The sequence below is a fragment of the Haliotis rubra genome, unplaced genomic scaffold, assembly GCF_003918875.1.
Source record: "Haliotis rubra isolate DU_JTF1 unplaced genomic scaffold, ASM391887v1 Scf1692, whole genome shotgun sequence".
NCBI classification, from domain to species: Eukaryota; Metazoa; Mollusca; class Gastropoda; order Lepetellida; family Haliotidae; genus Haliotis; species Haliotis rubra.
In genome coordinates, this window is record NW_025765661.1 from 63,127 (window position 1) to 87,226 (window position 24,100).

The 24,100-nt window shown below is 40.6% G+C and overlaps 1 long non-coding RNA gene across 1 annotated transcript; it reads right to left on the minus strand.

Moving 5' to 3' along the window:
- Positions 1-23,819, minus strand: LOC124272376. Its single transcript, XR_006897320.1, has 3 exons — positions 23,743-23,819; positions 7,912-7,916; positions 1-12 (listed from the first exon to the last, which is right to left on the minus strand). It is a non-coding gene; the product is annotated as an uncharacterized LOC124272376 (long non-coding RNA).
- Between the last annotated feature and the right edge of the window lie 281 nt (positions 23,820-24,100).

Genomic DNA, 24,100 nt, shown 5'->3' on the forward strand with positions numbered 1-24,100 from the left:
GGTTGTGTCGAACTGTGATGTGTAGGGCCTACATTTGTCTCGAAGAAACGTTGGTTCCGGTGTGTTCGGTTGTGTCGAACTTTTGATAACTCGAGCTCTTTATATAGGTTTCTTCACCATGGACACAACTGTATGTGACTGTATCTGCCTGGTCATGTACACAGGAATTTCCGCTGAGCACAAATTATTGTACATGTCCTCTGATATTTTATTTCAATTTCATCCATGAAGCGGCTTTTGTACCACTTGGATTGTGTCTGACATAATATGACGTTATCAGTATTGAATTGCCTGACTCCCGTCGTTACATTTTAGAGACAAAATATACATTTATACACTGTGTATGTAGTCCAAACTGTATTGATTCTGTTAATCGAGTGTGTAAATTGAGGAAGGCGCGGGGGGTCGTGATGTAATCCAGTTAATAACGTGTCTTCAATTATCAAACACTATCAGTGGTATGTTTCTCTCGAGGGTAATACAGTCTGATGTAGCCTGTTTGTAGCAGTGTCACCGGTAGGCGAGGGATGACACTGCTACAAAGAGGCGTACATCAGACCGTATTACTCGAGGGGGAGGTTTACAGCGTATTTATCATACCGCCATGTTAAATGTACAAAATATCATTTTATTTTATTTTGAAGATCGATAAGCTCGCTACCGACTATATGACATGTTACATAGCGAACTGACGGATATAGCGAACACGTTTATAGCGAACTGACGGATATAACGAACACGTTTATAGCGAACTGACGGATATAGCGAACATGTTTATAGCGAACTGACGGATATAACGAAAACGCTTATAGCGAACTGACGGATATAACGAACACGTTATAATGAACTGACTGATATAATGAACACGTTTATAACGAACTGACGGATATAACGAACACGTTATAATGAACTGACGGATATAATGAACACGTTTATAGCGAACTGACGGATATAACTAACATGTTTATAACGAACTGACGGATATAACTAACACGTTTATAGCGAACTGACGGATATAGCAAACACACGTATAACGAACTGACGGATATAATGAACACGTTTATAGCGAACTGACGGATATAACGAACACGTTATAACGAACTGACGATATAACGAACACGTTTATAACGAACTGACGGATATAACGAACACGTTTATAGCGAACTGACGGATATAACGAAATATTATGATGAACTGATGGATATAACGAACACGTTTATAGCGAACTGACGGATATAACGAACACGTTATAACGAACTGACGATATAACGAACACGTTTATAACGAACTGACGGATATAACGAACACGTTTATAGCGAACTGACGGATATAACGAACACGTTTATAACGAACTGACGGATATAATGAACACGTTTATAGCGAACTGACGGATATAACGATCACGTTTATAACGAACTGACGGATATAACGAACACGTTTTAATGAACTGACGGATATAACGAACACGTTTATAGCGAACTGACGGATATAACGAACACGTTTATAGCGAACTGACGGATATAACGATCACGTTTATAGCGAACTGACGGATATAACGAACACATACATTTATAACGAACTGTGGTTCTATGTATCCTCTATCAACGACAATGCTCATAGTTTTAAGCAACTTTTAATCTCGGAGCTCCTCATAGGTCAATAATCAGCCTATCAATACTCTCGGGCCACGCTCGGCTATTGAAAGCTGCATTGAACAATTGAGTTAGTGAGTCATTTTAGTTTTACGCGCTTTAAGCAATATGCCCGGGGGACACCAGAATGGGCTTCACACATTGTACCCATGTTGGGTATCGAACCCGGGTCTTTGGCGTGACTGGCGAACGGTTTAACCACTGAGTTACCTTGAACGGTGTCCTCCCATTTGTGAGAACTCCCAGTTGTGAGACGCTTTAATTAATGGTTGAGTGTACATAGGTGGTGCTTCAACATCCCTACAATGAAAGTGAGAGGAGCGCAGCCACAGTAGGCATTGGCAATCGAGATTATAAGACAAAAGGTCCTCGGTAAAAAAAGTCCTTTTGTAGTAAAAACTGATTTAGTTATTTATCTTACCTTCATGTAAAATATTTTAATTTCATTGGTCAATGACGCTTTAACAAGTTTCCGTGTCACCCTTCCCAGGAGGGTGACAGCTGGAAAAAAATATTACCCGCTGCCACGGTAACCGCTGAACTTTCCGATGAGAAGCTGAATCGCTAACAATCGTATGACATCATTTTTTATGACGCATGCAGTGCCCGGAGTTCGAAACCGTTTGATTAGTTCACTATGTACACATTTATTTTACTTTCACTGCTTTACTTAAACTATTTTATGCATTGAATCGTTTGCACGCTTAACTTAAACATAATTAACCATTTCTATAGCAGGTAAGCTTTCAAGAATATGTTTCACTGATTTTAAAAATCTAGTCGAGAGGCAGGCGCCATTTTGTTAACATGTCATATAGTCGGTAGCGAGCTTATCGATCTTCAAAATAAAATAAAATGATATTTTGTACATTTAACATGGCGGTATGATAAATACGCTGTAAACCTCCCCCCTCGAGTAATACGGTCTGATGTACGCCTCTTTGTAGCAGTGTCATCCCTCGCCTACCGGTGACACTGCTACAAACAGGCTACATCAGACTGTATTACCCTCGAGAGAAACATACCACTGATAGTGTTTGATAATTGAAGACACGTTATTAACTGGATTACATCACGACCCCCCGCGCCTTCCTCAATTTACACACTCGATTAACAGAATCAATACAGTTTGGACTACATACACAGTGTATAAATGTATATTTTTTGTCTCTAAAATGTAACGACGGGAGTCAGGCAATTCAATACTGATAACGTCATATTATGTCAGACACAATCCAAGTGGTACAAAAGCCGCTTCATGGATGAAATTGAAATAAAATATCAGAGGACATGTACAATAATTTGTGCTCAGCGGAAATTCCTGTGTACATGACCAGGCAGATACAGTCACATACAGTTGTGTCCATGGTGAAGAAACCTATATAAAGAGCTCGAGTTATCAAAAGTTCGACACAACCGAACACACCGGAACCAACGTTTCTTCGAGACAAATGTAGGCCCTACACATCACAGTTCGACACAACCGTACAAACCGGAACCAACGTTTCTTCGAGACAAATGTTGTGCATAGTATGGACCCACAGACGCTTCCCATGTCCTCCCTGCTGCCTTAAGGATCATCTGAATTGCAAGAATATAGTTTAATGAGTGAGTGAGTGAGTTTAGTTTTACGCCGCACTCTGCAATATCCCATTTATATGGCGGCGGTCTGTAAATATTCGAGTCTGGACCAGGCAATCCAATGATCAACATCATGAGTATCGATCTACTCAATTGTGGCCCGATAGCATATGTCAACCAAGTCAGCGAGCCTGACCGCCCGATCCCGTCGGTCGCCTCTTACAACAAACATGGGTTACTGAAGATCAATTCTAACCCGGGTCTTCATGGGTCAGATTATCGATGAACTTTGATTCAAAGGACAAAGGAAACTGTATATTTCCAAATTGAATTCTGGCAAACCATACGACATATGTATCAATGATACGAGTCTGCTGATAAAATCGAAGCTCTGCGCATTTAGGGTATGAAACAAGATTTAATACTCATCTAAAACACATCGATATCTAGTAATCATTCCCTGCTTGTTTCATTCCAGCCACCAGCAGATGTATACTTTCTTATCCCGGTTGAATTTAAAGGATTAGTCATGTTTTCAATTTAGCTGACATGGCAATTTTTAATAAGTAAAAACAAGGCAATTTTGCGTGCACCGATTTTTCAGTCTAAAAGGAATAAATGATTAACTCTGTCGCAGGCTCAAGACAGTAACGAGGAAGCGATCTGAAGTATGGCAGCTATGTCGGGACACAATGTATGGGATTATAACCCTTAATGCAACAGTGCGTCAGGATCATTACGGGGTCGTATTTACGGCAGCCCAGTGCCGCCATCAAACACGCTGAGCTAGCAAATTATGATATATGACTCCAAAAATTTCCCAGCCAAACTGGGGCGAGCATTCTTCATTTTAAAATAGACTCTTAGACTTGTATCCGATTTCTTTCTAACAGGATTATCATGACTGGACCGGCCTTCCGTATAATCGCCTGATCGAACCTGGTTGTGGTGAGAAAGGTTGAACGGCGTGTGGTGTTTTTGTGAGGGATTGTGTGTTGTGTTCAATTGTAGTTTGGCGCCTGCCTATCAATACAGATTTCTTGTTTTCTTGTCCGTTTTATAGCTCAATTATGGATGCTGAAAATACACGGCTGGCCTTGTGTGGGCGTGGCAGTTACAGCACACTACGTTTATAACGAACTGACGGATATAACGTGCACGTTTATTACGAACTGACGGATATAACGTACACTTGTATAACGGACTGGCGGATATAACGAACACGTTATAACGAACTGACGGAGATAACGTGCACGTTTATAACGAACTGACGGAGATAACGAACACGTTTATAGCGAACTGACGGATATAACGTACACTTGTATAACGGACTGGCGGATATAACGAACACGTTATAACGAACTGACTGAGATAACAAACATGTTATAACGAACTGACGGAGATAACGCACACGTTTATAACGAATGGACGGATGTAACGGACATGTTTATAACGAACTGACGGATGTAACGGACACGTTTATAACGAACTGACGGAGATAACGGAAACGTTTATAATGAACTGACGGAGATAACGCACACGTTTATATCGAGCTGACGGATGTAACGGACACGTTTATAGCGAACTGACGGATATAACGATCACGTTTATAACGAACTGACGGATATAACGAACACGTTTTAATGAACTGACGGATATAACGAACACGTTCAGTTCGTTATACGTGTGTTTGCTATATCCGTCAGTTCGCTATAAACGTGTTAGTTATATCCGTCAGTTCGCTATAAACATGTTAGTTATATCCGTCAGTTCGCTATAAACGTGTTCATTATATCCGTCAGTTCATTATAACGTGTTCGTTATATCCGTCAGTTCGCTATAAACGTGTTCATTATATCCGTCAGTTCGCTATAAACATGTTAGTTATATCCGTCAGTTCGCTATAAACGTGTTCATTATATCCGTCAGTTCATTATAACGTGTTCGTTATATCCGTCAGTTCGCTATAAACGTGTTCGTTATATCCGTCAGTTCGCTATAAACATGTTAGTTATATCCGTCAGTTCGTTATAACGTGTTCGGTATATCCGTCAGTTCGCTATAAACGTGTTCATTATATCCGTGAATTCGTTATAAACATGTCCGTTACATCCGTCAGCTCGATATAAACGTGTGCGTTATCTCCGTCAGTTCATTATAAACGTTTCCGTTATCTCCGTCAGTTCGTTATAAACGTGTCCGTTACATCCGTCAGTTCGTTATAAACATGTCCGTTACATCCGTCCATTCGTTATAAACGTGTGCGTTATCTCCGTCAGTTCGTTATAACATGTTTGTTATCTCAGTCAGTTCGTTATAACGTGTTCGTTATATCCGCCAGTCCGTTATACAAGTGTACGTTATATCCGTCAGTTCGCTATAAACGTGTTCGTTATCTCCGTCAGTTCGTTATAAACGTGCACGTTATCTCCGTCAGTTTGTTATAAACGTGTGCGTTATCTCCGTCAGTTCGTTATAACATGTTTGTTATCTCAGTCAGTTCGTTATAACGTGTTCGTTATATCCGCCAGTCCGTTATACAAGTGTACGTTATATCCGTCAGTTCGTTATAAACGTGCACGTTATCTCCGTCAGTTCGTTATAACATGTTTGTTATCTCCGTCAGTTCGTTATAACGTGTTCGTTATATCCGCCAGTCCGTTATACAAGTGTACGTTATATCCGTCAGTTCGTAATAAACGTGCACGTTATATCCGTCAGTTCGTTATAAACGTAGTGTGCTGTAACTGCCACGCCCACACAAGGCCAGCCGTGTATTTTCAGCATCCATAATTGAGCTATAAAACGGACAAGAAAACAAGAAATCTGTATTGATAGGCAGGCGCCAAACTACAATTGAACACAACACACAATCCCTCACAAAAACACCACACGCCGTTCAACCTTTCTCACCACAACCAGGTTCGATCAGGCGATTATACGGAAGGCCGGTCCAGTCATGATAATCCTGTTAGAAAGAAATCGGATACAAGTCTAAGAGTCTATTTTAAAATGAAGAATGCTCGCCCCAGTTTGGCTGGGAAATTTTTGGAGTCATATATCATAATTTGCTAGCTCAGCGTGTTTGATGGCGGCACTGGGCTGCCGTAAATACGACCCCGTAATGATCCTGACGCACTGTTGCATTAAGGGTTATAATCCCATACATTGTGTCCCGACATAGCTGCCATACTTCAGATCGCTTCCTCGTTACTGTCTTGAGCCTGCGACAGAGTTAATCATTTATTCCTTTAGACTGAAAAATCGGTGCACGCAAAATTGCCTTGTTTTTACTATTAAAAATTGCCATGTCAGCTAAATTGAAAACATGACTAATCCTTAAATTCAACCGGGATAAGAAAGTATACATCTGCTGGTGGCTGGAATGAAACAAGCAGGGAATGATTACTAGATATCGATGTGTTTTAGATGAGTATTAAATCTTGTTTCATACCCTAAATGCGCAGAGCTTCGATTTTATCAGCAGACTCGTATCATTGATACATATGTCGTATGGTTTGCCAGAATTCAATTTGGAAATATACAGTTTCCTTTGTCCTTTGAATCAAAGTTCATCGATAATCTGACCCATGAAGATCCGGGTTAGAATTGATCTTCAGTAACCCATGTTTGTTATAAGAGGCGACCAACGGGATCGGGTTGTCAGGCTGGCTGACTTGGTTGACACATGCCATCGGTCAACAATTGAGTAGATCGATACTCATGATGTTGATCACTGGATTGCCTGGTCCAGACTCGAATATTTACAGACCGCCGCCATATAACTGGGATATTGCTGAGTACGGCGTAAAACTAAACTCACTCACTCACTCATTAAACTATATTCTTGCAATTCAGATGATCTTAAGGCAGCAGGGAGGACATGGGAAGCGTCTGTGGGTCCATACTATGCACAACAGCTGTAGAAAACATACTCAAGAACAGACAGTGCCATAAGTCCGTTTGTCAGAGACGAATAAACATTCAGACAGACAGGGCCATTTGTTTCGCATAAACTCGGACGAATTGTATTGTAGCCAGCAGTGTTGTTGTATGGCCGGTGTTGTTCGCACGTTTTAATGCAAAATGTGAGTAAGATTGTATGGCGCTTTTGACAATATTCCATCCATTTCTGATACCCCAGATGAGCTAGACATCTTTAACCATGTGGGGAATCGAACCCGGTTTTTCGGGGTGACAAGGCTTTAACCAATAGATGGGAAAGCCACAATAACTCGATGCGCCTTGTGGCAGCAAGAGTTGTACTGTCCCCAGGGAGCTGAGATTGATAATAAAATGTGCCGTTGAGATTGGCATCAAATGATCGAGAGAAAAGAACAGCGCCTTGAGCATGCACTAGTGCGTGGATGTGTGCGCTATATAAATATTCAATAAGAATAAGAATAAAAATAAATAATATGTTACCCCACCTGGTTGATTATGAGTCGTGGTGCTCATGACGTCAACCACTGGGTTTCATAGTCCTCTCTTGCCTTCAGACAACTCAGTGAGTGAGTATGGTTTTACGTCGCTATTAGCATAATTCTAGCAATATCACTTCGGGGGACACCAGAAATGGGCGTCTCACATTATACCCATGTGGGGAATCGAACCCGGGTCTTGAGCGTGACGAGCGGACGCTTTAACCATTGGGCTAACCCACCGCCCCTCAGACTACTCTCACTGTGTGAAACGGCATCCTCCCCTTAAGCCCACAATTCATCACTTATACACCGCAATTTGCCGACTGCCAAATCGTGAACTGAATAACCCCCAGAGATCACTTAATCTCGACCGTGTGCTTAATTTGATGTTCACTTAAGAGCGAATCAACATCGAACGAACATTGCATTAAATACACATCTTAACTTGAATGAATGCATCACGCAATGCTTGATGGATGTATTTATATGTGATTATCAAATTGCAACGCTTTTGTGGCTCATCCACAGAGTTAATTACAATGAAAACCGTTTCTGACAGTTACACATGTCAATGTTTTCTGACAAATGCAAGATAATTTGTAATAATAAATTAACAAAGTATTTTAAAGGTACGATTCAGAATAGGACGTAAAAACAAATGGATTAAATCACATTACGGCTTCAGTAACAGTAAACACAACTCAGTGATGTCAGTTTCATGACTTGGAGCCAGGTTCAATCCCTTTCCTTTGTTATTGTAATCTCCATTCAGTTTAATCACCCAACATTTTTTTTTTTAATCGTAGTCTTCCATTTAGTTTTACAAATGCAAGGTATTATTTTAAAATGTATAAATACATATTCTCCAGAAAAGGAAATGAAACGTAAATGGTTGAATACAAAGTGTTACTTAAACAGTAGATACAAACGTACTAGCATCAGCCACATTCGGTCAGCTTGACACAGGCTATCAAAAAACATTTTTCTTCTTTGAGAGGCATTTAAAAGTTGGGGCACTAAGGAAGGATAAAAAAGTGGATGAACAACTTCTTTATTGCTGTGAGAGCGACGTTTCGGTGTAGGTTCTAACACAGTTGTCAAGCAAGTGAAGCAAGTTATCATCCTTCGCTTGATAACGGCGTTAGGACGTACACTGAAAACTTTCTCTCACAGCAATAAAGAAGTTGTTCATCCATATATACTGATCCTTCCTTACAATATTTTTTCAGTGAGACTTGCATCGATTTTTTTATGTTGGCCACAAAATAGAGTTTTTATCCTTATTTCAAGTCAATAAACCCCACGATTTATGGAAGAACAACTTTATAACAATTGGGAGCGATGTTTCGGTGTAGTTTCTAATACCGTCATCAATCAAGTGGTGTACAGAGTGGATGGCGATGGCATTGAGTTCAACGTGGGAATCAATTGGACCTATTTCGCTTGCGGGATGCTGAGAGTACGGTTAGGAGGCACATTATAAGGATGAGGATGTACTTTTAACAGTTTAATATACTAAGGTGTAGTTGCAATTGAGCGAAAAGTTTGCAAAATGCATAACATGTGCGATCCCGTTCTTGAAAGGCATTTAGAAATTGGACGAACATGAATGCAAGACGTTTAATTGATAACATTCTTTTAATTTCTTATCACGACGGTTCAGGGGTAATTCTTGCTGTTTCATCATTCACCTGATGAAGGAGTGAGTGAGTGAGTTTAGTTTTACGCCGCACTCAGCAATAGTCCAGCTATATGGCGGCGGTCTGTAAAGAATCGAGTCTGGACCAGACAATCCAGTGATCAACAGCACGAACGTCGATCTACTCAATTGGGATACGATGACATGTGTCAACCCAGTCAGCGAGCCTGACCACCCGATCCCGTTAGTCGCCTCTTACGACAAGCATGGGTTACTGAAGATCAATTCTAACACGGATCTTCACGGGTGACCTGAATGTCGTTTATAAGAATAAAATGGAATTGATATCCATAACCATGAGATGTCTTCATGTGCGATCTCATGTGAGCCATGTAATAACCTGTATTAAAAGCAAACGTAGAAATTATGATTGATTGGAATCTTTGGTTATTTGATGGTAAGCTGGAGGCAAGCAAAAGCCTTTATCAGGATGATGAAGGAAGAATGGAGAAACACCAGAACCACGACTGACTGGAATCCGGTGGTGTGTGGTCCTTTGCATAGAGTTCAGATCACAGGTCAGTTGAAGTTAAGCAACGTTGGGCGCGGAGAGTTTTTGGATGGGTGGCCGTGTTTGGCAGACTCCTGAGAGTTTCTAGAACTTCAGTCCTGCCCCACAACGAAGCATATGGAGACATACATTTATATTTTACTGAATGTTTTAAAATGTCTCTGTATGTTTTATATAACATGTCACACACAAATAAAAATATTTTCTTCTTCTTCTTCTTCATATGGTCTCACCATAGACAAGTGAGTTTGTTCAAACCTGCCTCTGTTCACCCAGCGCGGTGGGATAAACGGCCATGAGACTATTAACCTTCTCACGGACAGCTTGGGTTCTACGGGTAATACTTGCCAGATTGTAGCGTTTTGAGTCTACACATCCGTGGTGCGGAATTTATTGCATTACAAATGCCCTTATTATTATGCCCCTTATTATTAGTATATTTGATGTGTTCATGGTGAGCAATAGCCTTTTCTCAGGATTGATAAAGGAAGAAAAGAGGAAGACAAGGATTATGACTAACTAGAATCTTTGATGAGTTGATGGCAAACTGGACTTTTCCTATAACCTTGACCTGGATTGATGAATAAGTCACTTATCGTTATTTATTTCTTTGTTATTTATCGCAACAATCAATAATATTCCATCTGCATAACTGCGGTATTTCAGTAATTGAGTTTGGACCAGACAATCTAGTGATGGACACCATGTCGATCGATCTGGGCAGCTGGGATACGATGACATGCATCAATCCCAGACCAATTCCAACCCGGATCTTGACAGAGGCTAATCACTGTTTACTTGTCGACAAAGAATCGCAGACTAACAGGTCGGGTCTGATTACAAGGCTTAATTGGATCTGGACACACAAGGTATGATTATAATCAGACATTGAGTCGGAAGGGGCTAGTCACCGAATACGGACACACATGGATACAATATATTGGTGGCATGTGTTGACCTTTCATTATTTGCAATTCCAGCTGGATGGTTTATTGAGCTGTTCTCGCTGTTTTGGAAGCTCTTGTATGTACCAAGGTGCGCAGCACACTGATAACATTTACATATCAATCATATATCAACATTTATCTATTGTATTTGATATTTCGAGGGCCTTGGTAACTGAATATTTGGAGTCATTATCACTGGGCATTTACACTAATATTCCATTGTTTTATCTTTTATAAAATAACCATACTGATGTTATATTGTCGCAAATAATTGATGATGACGCCATTCACTGTTGTGACGTCGTGATTATACATATGACGTCAATTTCATCAATAGAGTAAATGAGCTGCATCCAGTTCAGGGTGCCGTTGTACAAAGCGACATTAGCGCGAAGGTGACCATAACTACCATACCTTAACACAGACGTAAGATAATCTTAGCACTAAGATTGTTTTGTGCAACGGCACCCTGGTCAGGGAACCAACATGGGAACAGGGAACAAACCAACACACAAAATGGAAGGCACTGGGTGCAATTTGTAATTCCTAATGATATAAATTATTCTCTCAGCTCGAGAGGACTGCCCGTCATGCAAGTGTTTTTGTGATCACTTCATTCTTGTAACACTAAATGTTTTCGTATCATTTTAATCTTCGATGTTGAAACGATGACTCGGTGTTATAAAAAGTCTAGATCTTGGGATGTTGGTGACGGAATGTTAAGATGGGGATGCTTGGATGGTGGATGTTGAAGAGGGAAGGAGGGTTACATGAAGGCTGAATGTGTACCAGCTTGGATGACAGATGTTCAGGAACATCTAATACATACATCTCCATTTTCTACTGGCAATGCATAGGATAGAGTGAGTGAAGTTTTAAGCCACTTTTAGCAATGTTCCAGCAATAACACGACACCTGACATGGGTTTCACACATTGTACCCACGTAAGGAATCGAATCCGGTTCTCTGGCGTGTCCAGCGAAAACTCCAACGACAAGGCTACCAAACTACAAACGCTTAGGAGAGACGAGTACTTGGTTGCTACGGAATAGGCTGAACAGTTTCCCGTTCCTCAAAGTGATCGTAGCGCTACGACAGTCGTAAGTCAGTGTTAAAGTATGGGAATTACGACAGCCGTAAATCTATGTTAAAGTATGGGAATTACGACAGCCGTAAATCTATGTTAAAGTATGGGAATTACGACAGTCGTAAGCCTATGTTGAAGTATGTGAATTACGACAGTCGTAAGTCTATGTTAAAGTATGGGAGTTACGACAGCCGTAAATCTATGTTAAAGTATGGGAATTACGACAGCCGTAAATCTATGTATGGGAATTACGACAGTCGTAAATCTATGTTAAAGTATGGGAATTACGACAGTCGTAAGTCTATGTTAAAGTATGGGAATTACGACAGCCGTAAATCTATGTTAAAGTATGGGAATTAAGACAGCCCTAAATCTATGTTAAAGTATGGGAATTACGACAGTCGTAAGTCTATGTTAAAGTATGGGAATTACGACAGCCCTAAGTCTATGTTAAAGTATGGGAATTACGACAGCCGTAAATCTATGTTAAAGTATGGGAATTACGACAGCCGTAAATCTATGTTAAAGTATGGGAATTACGTCAGTCGCAAGTCTATGTTAAAGTATGGGAATTACTACAGCCGTAAATCTATGTTAAAGTATGGGAATTACGACAGTCGTAAGTCTATGTTAAAGTATGGGAGTTACGACAGCCGTAAATCTATGTTAAAGTATGGGAATTACGACAGTCGTAAGTCTATGTTAAAGTATGGGAATTACGACAGCCGTAAATCTATGTTAAAATATGGGAATTACGACAGTCGTAAGTCTATGTTAAAGTATGGGAATTACGACAGCCGTAAATCTATGTTAAAGTATGGGAATTACGACAGCCGTAAATCTATGTTAAAGTATGGGAATTACGTCAGTCGCAAGTCTATGTTAAAGTATGGGAATTACGACAGCCGTAAATCTATGTTAAAGTATGGGAATTACGATCACCTTAGTGCTAAGATCGTTTTGTGGAACGGCACCCAGATCTGTTGACGGCAATACGTCTGCTATGGACCCTGCTAGTCTAACAAGAAAATGCGAGACAATCTTGAACGTCCTTGAATCTCTGGTAACATTTTAAGAAATGTCTTAGGACCAATGTTAACACTGGCCCCATTCTTACTTAACACATTTATCCCAATCAACATTATGAATTTGTGGACAAGTCCCATTGATTCGTACTTTGAAAATCTTTAAGAAATCTTAAAGTGAGCTATGTCATCGTCGATACTGCACCTGTAAGGATTTAAGGATACATCGAACTTCGGATAACTCAAATTACTTAGGTTTATTCGATTCAATTCAATTAAATTTATTAATTCTCAAAAACAACCACCCACGGAGGAAAGTTTTCAAGGTATAACAATAGTTTATACTTTACAAAATGGCGGTTATATTGTACAAATAACTTCGACACATTAAGACATTGTGACCGAAACCAATTATGAATATATATATCTAGACAGATAAATATAAAAATCCGCTTCAGACATTCGGCACACATGTATACAATCACACTGAAAGGCACTTATCTATTATACAGATTATTCTTGATTTCTTTTACATTTCTACTACTCAACAGTTTTTGCTATCTTATTATAGTAGTGAACTGTATGCATTTATTTGTGATACATTTGGATTTGCATACATAAAAAGCTTCACATTTAAACATGTAGTGGAATTAATCGGCTATAGCTGGCGACATACACAGTTTAACACGGGGCGGTGGGGTAGTCTAGTGGTTAAAGCGTTGGCTCGTCACGCCGAAGACCCGGGTTCGAATCCCCACATGGGTACAATGAGTGAAGCCCATTTCTGGTGTCCCCCACCGTGATATTGCTGGAATATTGCTAAAAGCGGCGTAAAACCAAACTCAGTCAGTCGGTTTAACACGACATGTCTACTCTCGCTCTATGCCAAGCCAACGGCCAACCTCGACAGGCAGATTATGGTTACAAGTTCTGTATTTCAAGAGAGGGTAATACATTTGTTTAGGCAGAAGGAGATAGTTAAATATTTTAAGTATTTATAATAAAGCCCTTCGGGCTTCTCTCGATCGTCAGTTCTCCAGTTTTGATAAACTGATTTTGATTCAAATTCGACACAAAGGAGTTTGATTGTAGATGCTGAAATTCTCGAGTGAGCTGTGTAATAATTGAGCGTCCCATTTCTAAACTACAACGGACAGATGGCTTTAAGGATGTATTGAACCTTGGATAACTCGAATAATTTAGACCTATTCAACTTCAACACAAATGTCTTTGATTGTAGCTGCAGAAATCCTCCAGTGAGCTATGTAATAATTGATGCTCCCCCTTCTAAACTGCAACGGACAGATGGCTTTAAGATGGTAGGGTTCGGCATTACCAAAGTCTGCCCGCGAACATTTGCGACATACTGGGTTCTGTTTCGCGAATTGATTCTGCCTGTCTGTCAAATATAATCAGACAAATCTGATCGGAATCAATCTTTAGTCTTTGGCATGACGTGCACCAACTTGGTAATTGGAGCAAATCATGGACTGTTTGGTACTGGCACGAACTGAACCCATCTATATGACCTTTCAATCATATTCTTTAATTTTCCTCTGACTGTTGTCAAGTGGTTATTCATTATGTCCCGATTCGATCGGAAGCTTGTCGACCTAAAGCGATGTTCTATTCCGTGATATAGTTTGAATGTTAGTGTCATAAACTAGCTTATCAAATATATGTAGGTTGAAAACTCATATGCTATTAACAGGTGTAGAATGCTTGAATTTTAGATTATTAGTATATCATTCAAACTGAGCTGTCAATCAAACATGCACTCTGAATAAGTAAGGATTGACGCCATTTGTGAGTGAGTGAGTGAGTGCGTTTGGTTTTACGCCGCTTTTAGCAGTATTTCGGCAATATCACGGCATGGGACACCCAAAATATATGGGTTTAAGGCAATCTACCCATGTGGGAATCGATCCAAGGTTATCAGCGAGCCGAGCTACAGCTTTAACCACTAGGTTGCTCCACTGCCTCCACGCCATTTGTATTAACATTGGATCAGTATCATCATTTTAACCGACTGCAGAGGAATTGAATTTTGATTTCTTAACCGTAGGCGTAATTTTCTCATCTATGAACTGAACACATATGTTCACCTTTTATAACACTATTCCATCAATATCACGGCCTCTTCACACACTGTACCCACTGGGGATTCGATCCCGGTTCTTTGGCGAGACGAGCGAATGCTTCAACCACGGGGCTACCCTACCGCCCCACACCCTGAATGAGCAAAACGTAGAAAACAATAAAATATGATTGATCAATCAACCTTTGTCGACTTAAAGGCAAGAAATTTATGGATGTCGACTTCTGTACTGTGATTGACACGACCTTTCGGAGTATAATCTTACTCCTTCATCAGGTGAATGAAACAATAGGAAACATACAGCTATATATGTACATGTGAAAACAAGAACAGCTATGAGATAACAAGAGAAACCAGTAGTTAAATTGGCACTAAATTGGTATATGGACAAGTGGAAGCCAGTTCACTTCTAAGTGCTATTCAAAGACTCCATTGACCGCCTCCGTGGTGTAGTGGTTAGAGCGTCCGCCCGGAGAGCGGAAGATCGCGGAAGATCGCGGGTTCGATCCCCGACCGCGTCATACCAAAAGACGTTAAAATGTGGTACTTGTTGGTCCCTGTCTGGCGCTCGGCATTAATGGGTACAACAAGTGGGGTATTCTGAGTGGGGTGTTCATGCTTCATTGCGGTATGGTATCTCAGTGGGCTAGCACTATAAAACCAGCTTAAGTCTGGGCTAGTACAAGCAGCCGCACATACACATACACACGCATGCACGTCGTCATATGAGCGAAATATTCTCAAGTACGACGTTAAACCCAATTTCAACTCACCTTACCTCAAAGACTCAATTGTTCACTTGTTCTTGCAAAAGTTTGACACAATAACCGTAAATGTAACTTTGTTACCCGTGTATTAGACAAACATGTTTAGGTACATTTGTTTAAGAGGTTCGTATATAAACTGTCTACACAAGAATGTATACAGGAGACAAGTGCTATCTGAATGGTTTTTGACTAAAAACAGTCACCAAGATATTGTACACTTAACAAAAGAAAAGCAATTTGTAATACCTGTATCAAAGACATCTGTGGTATGTGGTCCTGTGCAAAGACCTCTGGTCACAAAGTTGAGGTTTGAGATTTTCTTGGACTTCAGTCCTGCCCCACAACGAAGCACACGTGATACACGTGATCTCACCGTAGGCAAGTGAGTTTGTTCACGACTGCCTTTGTTCACCCAGCAGAAAATGGGTACCCGGTGGGACATGTCATGTGACTAGTACCTCACAGGCAGCTTGAATTATCTGAGGTAATGATAATCAGATTATATTTGTGCGCTTTGAAAAGGATATGGCGCCTGGAAGGGCGCGTTATAAATATTCTTCATTATTTCACCATCGAGGAACCATTTATCGTTTGCTTCTTTTTTATATCTACCAGCAGCAAACATATGTTATATCCTTTTGACCTTCAATTTACTTTGGAGCAAAGGCAGAAGTGGTTTGAATATTATTCCCAATGGCAATGCCAGACAATTCAGGATTGGTAGATACCCTTGAGAAATCCCCCGTTCCGTGTCACGGTCAGAACATCTCCGCCAGACTTGGCATTTAGTCTGGAACATCAGAACTGTCTGAATATGGAATGGAATTACAATATGGTAACAGTACAGCACAACGATCAACGTATTCTTGTGGTATTTCGTTCAAAGACAGAGCTATAACAGCAAAGAATATTACCCACAAAAACAATTTTCGCCCCGTCGTTCAAATGTCAGAACCTGTAAACATTTGTAACCAAAGTCGAAAGCAAACGTCAGAACGTTGACATGAACACGTGGTGACGTTGACATGAACACGTGGTGACGTGGTATAATATTAGCAGAAATAATGGAAATGTCAACAGACCACTGCAGCACTGAGGCATGGACACCACCAAAGCACATGTTGAACACTGCTTGTCTTCTTGTCGATGAACTGGCCAAGGACAGTCTTCGTCAAAAATGACCTTGAGACTCTTGAGGATTCTTGATTAGGGACACAATCCACCGAGTCACCGAACCTTACCCCTGAATCAAGTTAGCCGCCTCCTCCGACAAACAGTAAATTGTCGGGGGCCCATATCGACCCAGAATCCCAGAAGGTGAAATCAAATCCAATTGCGATAACATTGGGATAACTTATGGAAATATAAATACTGAGTTCATAAAATGAAACATCTTTAGTTCGAACACCACTGTCTCATTATCAGGAGGCACCACAAGGATTGCAACGCGTGATTAAACCAACGGGTACGGTTGTCAGACGCGCTTACTTATAGTCCGTTTGGCTCAAAAGCTGACCGATGAATTGCAATCTAACTCGAAGCCTAATAAACATAACATACTCAATGAAACGCTGATCATAATCAAAACATCATACCAACTCTGTGAGGTTTTTGCAGAATTTTTGTCCCAAAAATATAAAATTTGTTTAACAAACTATCATTAAAATATTGACACAGTTCACTGTTTGTTACGAGGGAGGACTGCAGAGAAAGGGACAGCCAGGTGTTCGAGAAGCACGTTCACAGACAAAGTTATTTATTCATTAACCTGTGCTGTGCCGTCTCCATCCGTACTAGAACACCTGGCTGTCCCTTTCTCTGCACTCCAACCAACCAACCATCCAAGCGACCCGCCAACCAACCATCCAACCAAGCGACCCGCCAATCAACCAGCCAACCAAGCGACCCGCCAACCAACCAGTCAACCAAGCGACCCGCCAACCAACCAGTCAACCAAGCGACCCGTCAACCAACCAGTCAACCAAGCGACCCGCCAGCCAACCATTCAACCAAGCGACCCGTCAACCAACCAGCCAACCAAGCGACCCGCCAACCAACCAGCCAACCAAGCGACCCGTCAACCAACCAGTCAACCAAGGGACCCGCCAACCAACCAGTCAGCCAAGCGACCCGTCAACCAACCAGTTAACCTAGCGACCCGTCAACCAACCAGTCAACCAAGCGACCCGTCAACCATCCAGCCAACCAAGCGACCCGCCAACCAACCAGTCAACCAAGCGACCAGCCAACCAACCAGTCAACCAAGCGACCCGTCAACCAACCAGCCAACCAAGCGACCCGCCAACCAACCAGTCAACCAACCGACCCGCCAACCACCCCTCGAACAAACAAACAAAGAAACGAGTAAGATTACTGCTTCCGACACAATCCTGCTCAGCACTTTAACACAACTCTCTTCACTAACCCTCAGCTGTCTCGAACTACGGATAAATCGATACACCCTTGATGGCTCCTTGAGCGATGTTTCAGTGTACACGGTTTCCTAGGCAAGCTTGTTAAGAAAGGGAAGTGATTATTTATTTTAATACCTGTTAGGTATGAGAGGGCACTCACGGCGTAAAATCAATGTTGTATAACCTAATAGCAGAAGACGGCTTAGCATCTCCAAGAAAAAATAGTGTTCTTCGTACTATTTAAGGACGAATGTTTTTGGAAACTGTCAGGCTTTTTGGGATATGATAAATGGCTACAATTAATCAGAGACAAGCTCTCCGTGCTCGTGGAAGGAGCCAACAAGCGAATTTGAATTAAGAAACAGTGTAAATGCAAAATGATGAACACTTTCTTTACCTATTTGCCCTCTTCGTTTTCATTAAATGAAGTTGCTGAAATAGTATTTCCAACACAGCCACATTTGGAGTCATTTTGTTGTAACCTGGATGTCTGGTATTATTGTAGTAACTCTCCATTCAATCCAGTAAATGGTTAGATGGAACCTAACCTGTTTCGTATTTCGTTCATGAAACATAATTAAATGTTTTATTCTGTTAGATAAGATATACTTTCATCTGACACGTCGCTCGTCATATGAAACCCAATTGTATCCATAGGTATATCCGATAATCATTACATGAAACTTTGTTTTATCCCGTGTGTCGTTGGATGAAACAAAGTTATATATACTCACGTCAATAATGGTTGTCATCCCTCCCCCAACCCAACCCCTCCCCACCTCACACTCCCCCACCCCACAAACCCTCTCCAAATAAAAAAATTAAGAGGGCTGACAACCATTATTGGCATGAGTATATAATATTTCGTTAGATGAAACATAGTAGCGTCCGATAGGTCGATCGTTTTATGAAACCAATTTGCATCTGGCATAACATCGAGGAAACATAGTATTATCTTCGGGGGACAGATGGACCATTGTTGCTTGTCTGATATTTTGTTATATGAAACACAGTTATATCAATAAATGTGGCTAGATTAATCATAGTTGCATCCGAAGTTCGATCGTTTAATGAATCTCAGCTGTATCGAACATTCACTGAAATGAAGAATTGGCACGTCCGAAATGGATGAAATCTTTTTTCTAACATTCCCTAAAGTTTAACAATGGTATATCGGAAATGTTTTTTGAGGAATCGGTTATTTTACATGTGTCGTTATTTGAAACGTAGGTGTGTCCGACAGGTGATAAGATAAACCATGGATGTGCACGACAAGTCGTAAACAGGATCATGGTCATATGACGTCGGTTGATGAAGGAAACACATAGTTATATCCATTGTGCAGCCTACCTTTCCTATCCGATATTTCACATGAAACAACCACGCTACGCATTAGGTGCATCTTTATATGTTATGCCGTGTTGGATATGCCATCCAATGCTGACCTTACACTACGCTGTGTCGGATATGACGCAATACAACATGATATCACGGAAGTGGCGCGATTTACAACATGATATGTCGGACGTGGCACGATACACAATATGATATGTCGGTTCATGCGCAATATACAGCATGATATGACTGATATGGCGATATCTGCAACATGGTATGTCGGATATGACGCTGTATACAGCATGACGTGTCAGGTGTGACGCTTTATGCAACATGATATGTCGGATATGATGTCATATTCAACATAATATGTCGGATATGACGTCGAATGCAACATGTTATGTCGGATAAGACGCTATATACATGATTTGTTGAATATGACGCTGTATACACATGATGTGTCGGATATGACGCAATATACAACATGATATGTCGGGTATGACGTCGTATGCAACGTGATATGTCGGATATGATGTCGAATGCAACATTCTGTCGGATATGACGTATACAGCATGTCATGTATGATGTGACGCTATATGCAACATGATATGTCGGATATGACACACACATTGTTCCCATGTGGGGAATCGAACCCTGGTCTTCGGCGTGACGAGCGAACGTTTTAACCACTAGGCTACCCCACCACCTTATATGTATGATGAGCCTGATGATGAGTACTACCTGTATACTTCACTCTGGATCCCATTTTGTTTTTTAGAGCGGCGAGAGATTTTGTATAAATTAAGGAGATTTGACAATCTCGAATATCTGGACTCTATCTTTTATATATCTATTGAATATGCACCTGAAAATGAAACACATACATCATCTCTATTCACAAAATAATGACACAACACGAATTTACAGTTTATATTATACTGTGACGTAACTTCTGTAATGACGTCACATCGCCTGAACGGGAAATGATGAGCTTTCAACATCACGTGCCTAGGTATTCACGCGAAAGAATGAGCATGTGCTGCCTTACCAGTCTCTTCGTGAATGAGCTCTCTCGATTGGTCCTTAAAATACGGTTAAGCTATGACCGTCCCATGACCTGTAGTCAACATCAGATCTGTTAGAAAGTGGACAGCAGTGTAGAAGTACATATTTAATTAATGCGACCTTAATCAGACAGAACTCAGCGTGACATGTTGACATATGCGTTACACCTGGCGCAGGTGTCCTTGTTTTACCTCTGATCATAAGATACGAGTCACGAGCCGGAGATGCAGCTTCCAGATATGCGTGGGCTCGTCCGGTTGTCTAAATGGACTCGTCCTCATGATTTGACAGTTGCTTAAGTGGACTCGCCCTCCGGTTCAATAGTTAAACACGTACAATCAACTTTCACGTATAACACTTTTTTATATAGGTTCACACGGTAATTAGCGTCTCAGTAACGTAAATTTTATAGTCTAACTGTTTTATAAGTTGACTCCCGGTCATAGTCCAGTTGTGAGTCTAGGATACGTGTTGGGAGGTGGGTTAAGGTGTTCGCTCGTCACACCGATGACCCAGGTTCCAGTCTCCACATGGGTACAATGTGTGAAGCCCATTTCTGGTGCCCCCCGCCGTGATATTGCTGAAATATTGCTAAAAGCGTAAAACTAAACTCACTCACTCTAACATACGTGAAAGTAGAATCGCATTGACAGTCTGGCAGTTGTCAGTGTGGACCCGTCTTAACGTTGCCCTTATAGTACCATTTTTCATACGATCTGAGGGGACCACCTCTACGAAACACCATGATTTTAGTTTTGCTTATGTTTATCCTCATTCCTGTCTCATCACAGAACCTTTCCAGAACATTTACCTTCCTTTGGAGTTGAGCAGCAGTATCACTAACACCAGAAATATCATCCGCAAAAAATAGTGCAACCACGTTTGGAAACTCTTGAGTCATGAAAATACCATTTCCACCTTTCTCCTCAAGCATCACTGATAAGCGGTTTATGAAAATGATAAATATTATAGGACTTAAAATGCAGCCTTGCCTAGTTCCGATATTACACTTGAAAAACTCTGTTATTCCACTGGGTGTTCTGACACAGGATGCAAGAGATGAATACATGGAAATCAGGAATTTAAGGAATCTACCTTAACACCAATATCATATAAACTCTGAAACAGAACTCTATGATTTATACAATCAAACGCCTTGCTAAAATCGATGAATATACAATAGAACCTACCATTTTTCTTGGAGAGATGCTTTTGAATCATTGCTTGCAAGGAAAATATCTGGTCAACAGTTGAGTAATTTGGTCTGAAACCAGCTTGTAACCCGAAATAATATTTCTCTTATCACACCAAGTTCTCAACCTCTTATCTAAAACAGCAGCAAGGGTTTTACATAGAGTGTCTATTAGTGAAATCCCTCTATAATTATCAACACTCTTTCTATCTCCAGACTTATGTAATGGACAGATAATGCTTTTACCCCATTGAGCTGGAAATACACCACTATCAAACAAAGTATTAAAGACTTGTGTCAACAAAGGAATAATATATTGTTTAGTGCTTTTCAGAAGTTCACTTGGAATGCCATCCTCCCCGGTGATTTTACCTTGCTTAAGATTTGACAGACTCAACTCAATTTCAGCCTCAGTAAAAGGAGTGTTCAGTTCTTCCACGACATCAACACCAATGTCATCACCCAAATCAGAACATAAGGTAACCTGTTCAAAACAAGGATGAGAAGTCTCATCTATATAAGAAATAATATCATCGGTATTGTCAGCAGAAAGTACATGTAACAATTTCTCAAAATGATTGAACCACTGATAAGCACTGATTTCCTTTGGCAAATCTCTCTCAATTCTATGCCTTTTTAGAATCTTCCAGAATGTTTTAGGATCATTTCTAGATTCCATAAGTAATGACCTCTGTTGGGTGTGATAAATCTCTCTTTTCACTGAGAATAAAGACTTAAATTTATTCCTGTAGGCTTCTGTATCTGTCAAAATCTATACCGGACTGACGGCATCTATTTAGTGTCAAGTACTTTTGATGCTTGTAGTATTCCAATTCCTCATCCCACCATGGTGGTTGTTGCGCTCCAGATATAATTTTACGGTGGCAAGGATAACTTTTCCTCATACATAATGCTGCTGATTGATATAGTCTGGTAATTTCGAGAACACACTGTACTACATCATCTGTTACAGATCTGTATAGGGAATCATAAGCTGGTAAAAACATTTCTTGAAAATTTATCAAAAAGAGTATCGCATTTTTCTTATTCCATGCATACTTATACCAAGGCTCAACATTACAAGTTTCTGAATATACAACTGCATCGTCTATACTGGCGATTTCATTATTTTCAACATGATTATCCCATGACAGGGTACAAGAAAGAGGAAAATGTGAGGAATCGTCCCGTGCTAAAATTCTAAAATCACTGAAGTACTGGAATAGGTCACTGGAAGCTAGAAAATAGTCTACTAAGCTTGAACCATTGTGTGTTACACATGTCATATTACCTTGGAGGTCACCGAAGAGTCTTCCATTTAAGGTGTGCACACCAAACATACAACACAGATTTGCCAATTTGATACCAAAGTTATTATAGTGCTTATTATCTCTTGTATTTCTCGGAATGTCAAAATGGTCAGATGGGTAGTCATCACAATCTTGTAATATATGTGTCAGATTATCATGTGGTATATAGTCCAAAAACTCCCTCATTCTCGCATTAAAGTCCCCTGCTAACAGCACATGGTGATTATCATAAATCTGCACAATAAGCTCCAGGTAACTAGAGAGTCGAGTGATTCCATCCATGCCCATGTTATCATACACTGGGGAAGACTCAGGGGGAACGTCCACAAACATCAGTATCATGTCACGATCAAGTCCCAACTGGGAGGTTTTTACCAATAAAACTACAACATCTTCAAAATTTTCAAACACACGACTAACGTACCCATCTTTAACAAGATATCTTTTTATAAAAGCGGACACACCACCACTATGTCTCACCCACCTTTTTGTTTTCACGCGAACACAGTTATACACGCTGATAGCTTTTCTAGAAAACCCGTGAATTCATCGTTTTGCCGTACAAATGTTTCACACAAACCTATCACGTCATATAACATGCAAAGATCCTTAAAGTCTGAAAATTCATTATTTACGTGTTTCCTTAGTCCTTCCACATTCCAGCATAGAATCGACAGGCCATGATCCCTTGTCTCACTTGTTTGTATCTGCATCACCACGATCGCGATGAGTATCCAGAGTGCTCTCCTTGCTGGTCTACTTTTCGATGTAAACAAACCCGGCTGTCGATCAGCTGGTTTCTCAGTACCACTTTGGTTCCTGTTCCTGGACGTGTCAACATTGTCACTCGTTGTCCTTTTTATCTGAGACACAGACCAATGATCGACTTGACCTGTCATATTTGTACACTTTGCTGTCCACAATTAGTGAGTCCTGTCTCATCATGGGATTCAAACCTCGTTGTAATGCATCCGAGTATGTATCCGCGAGCAT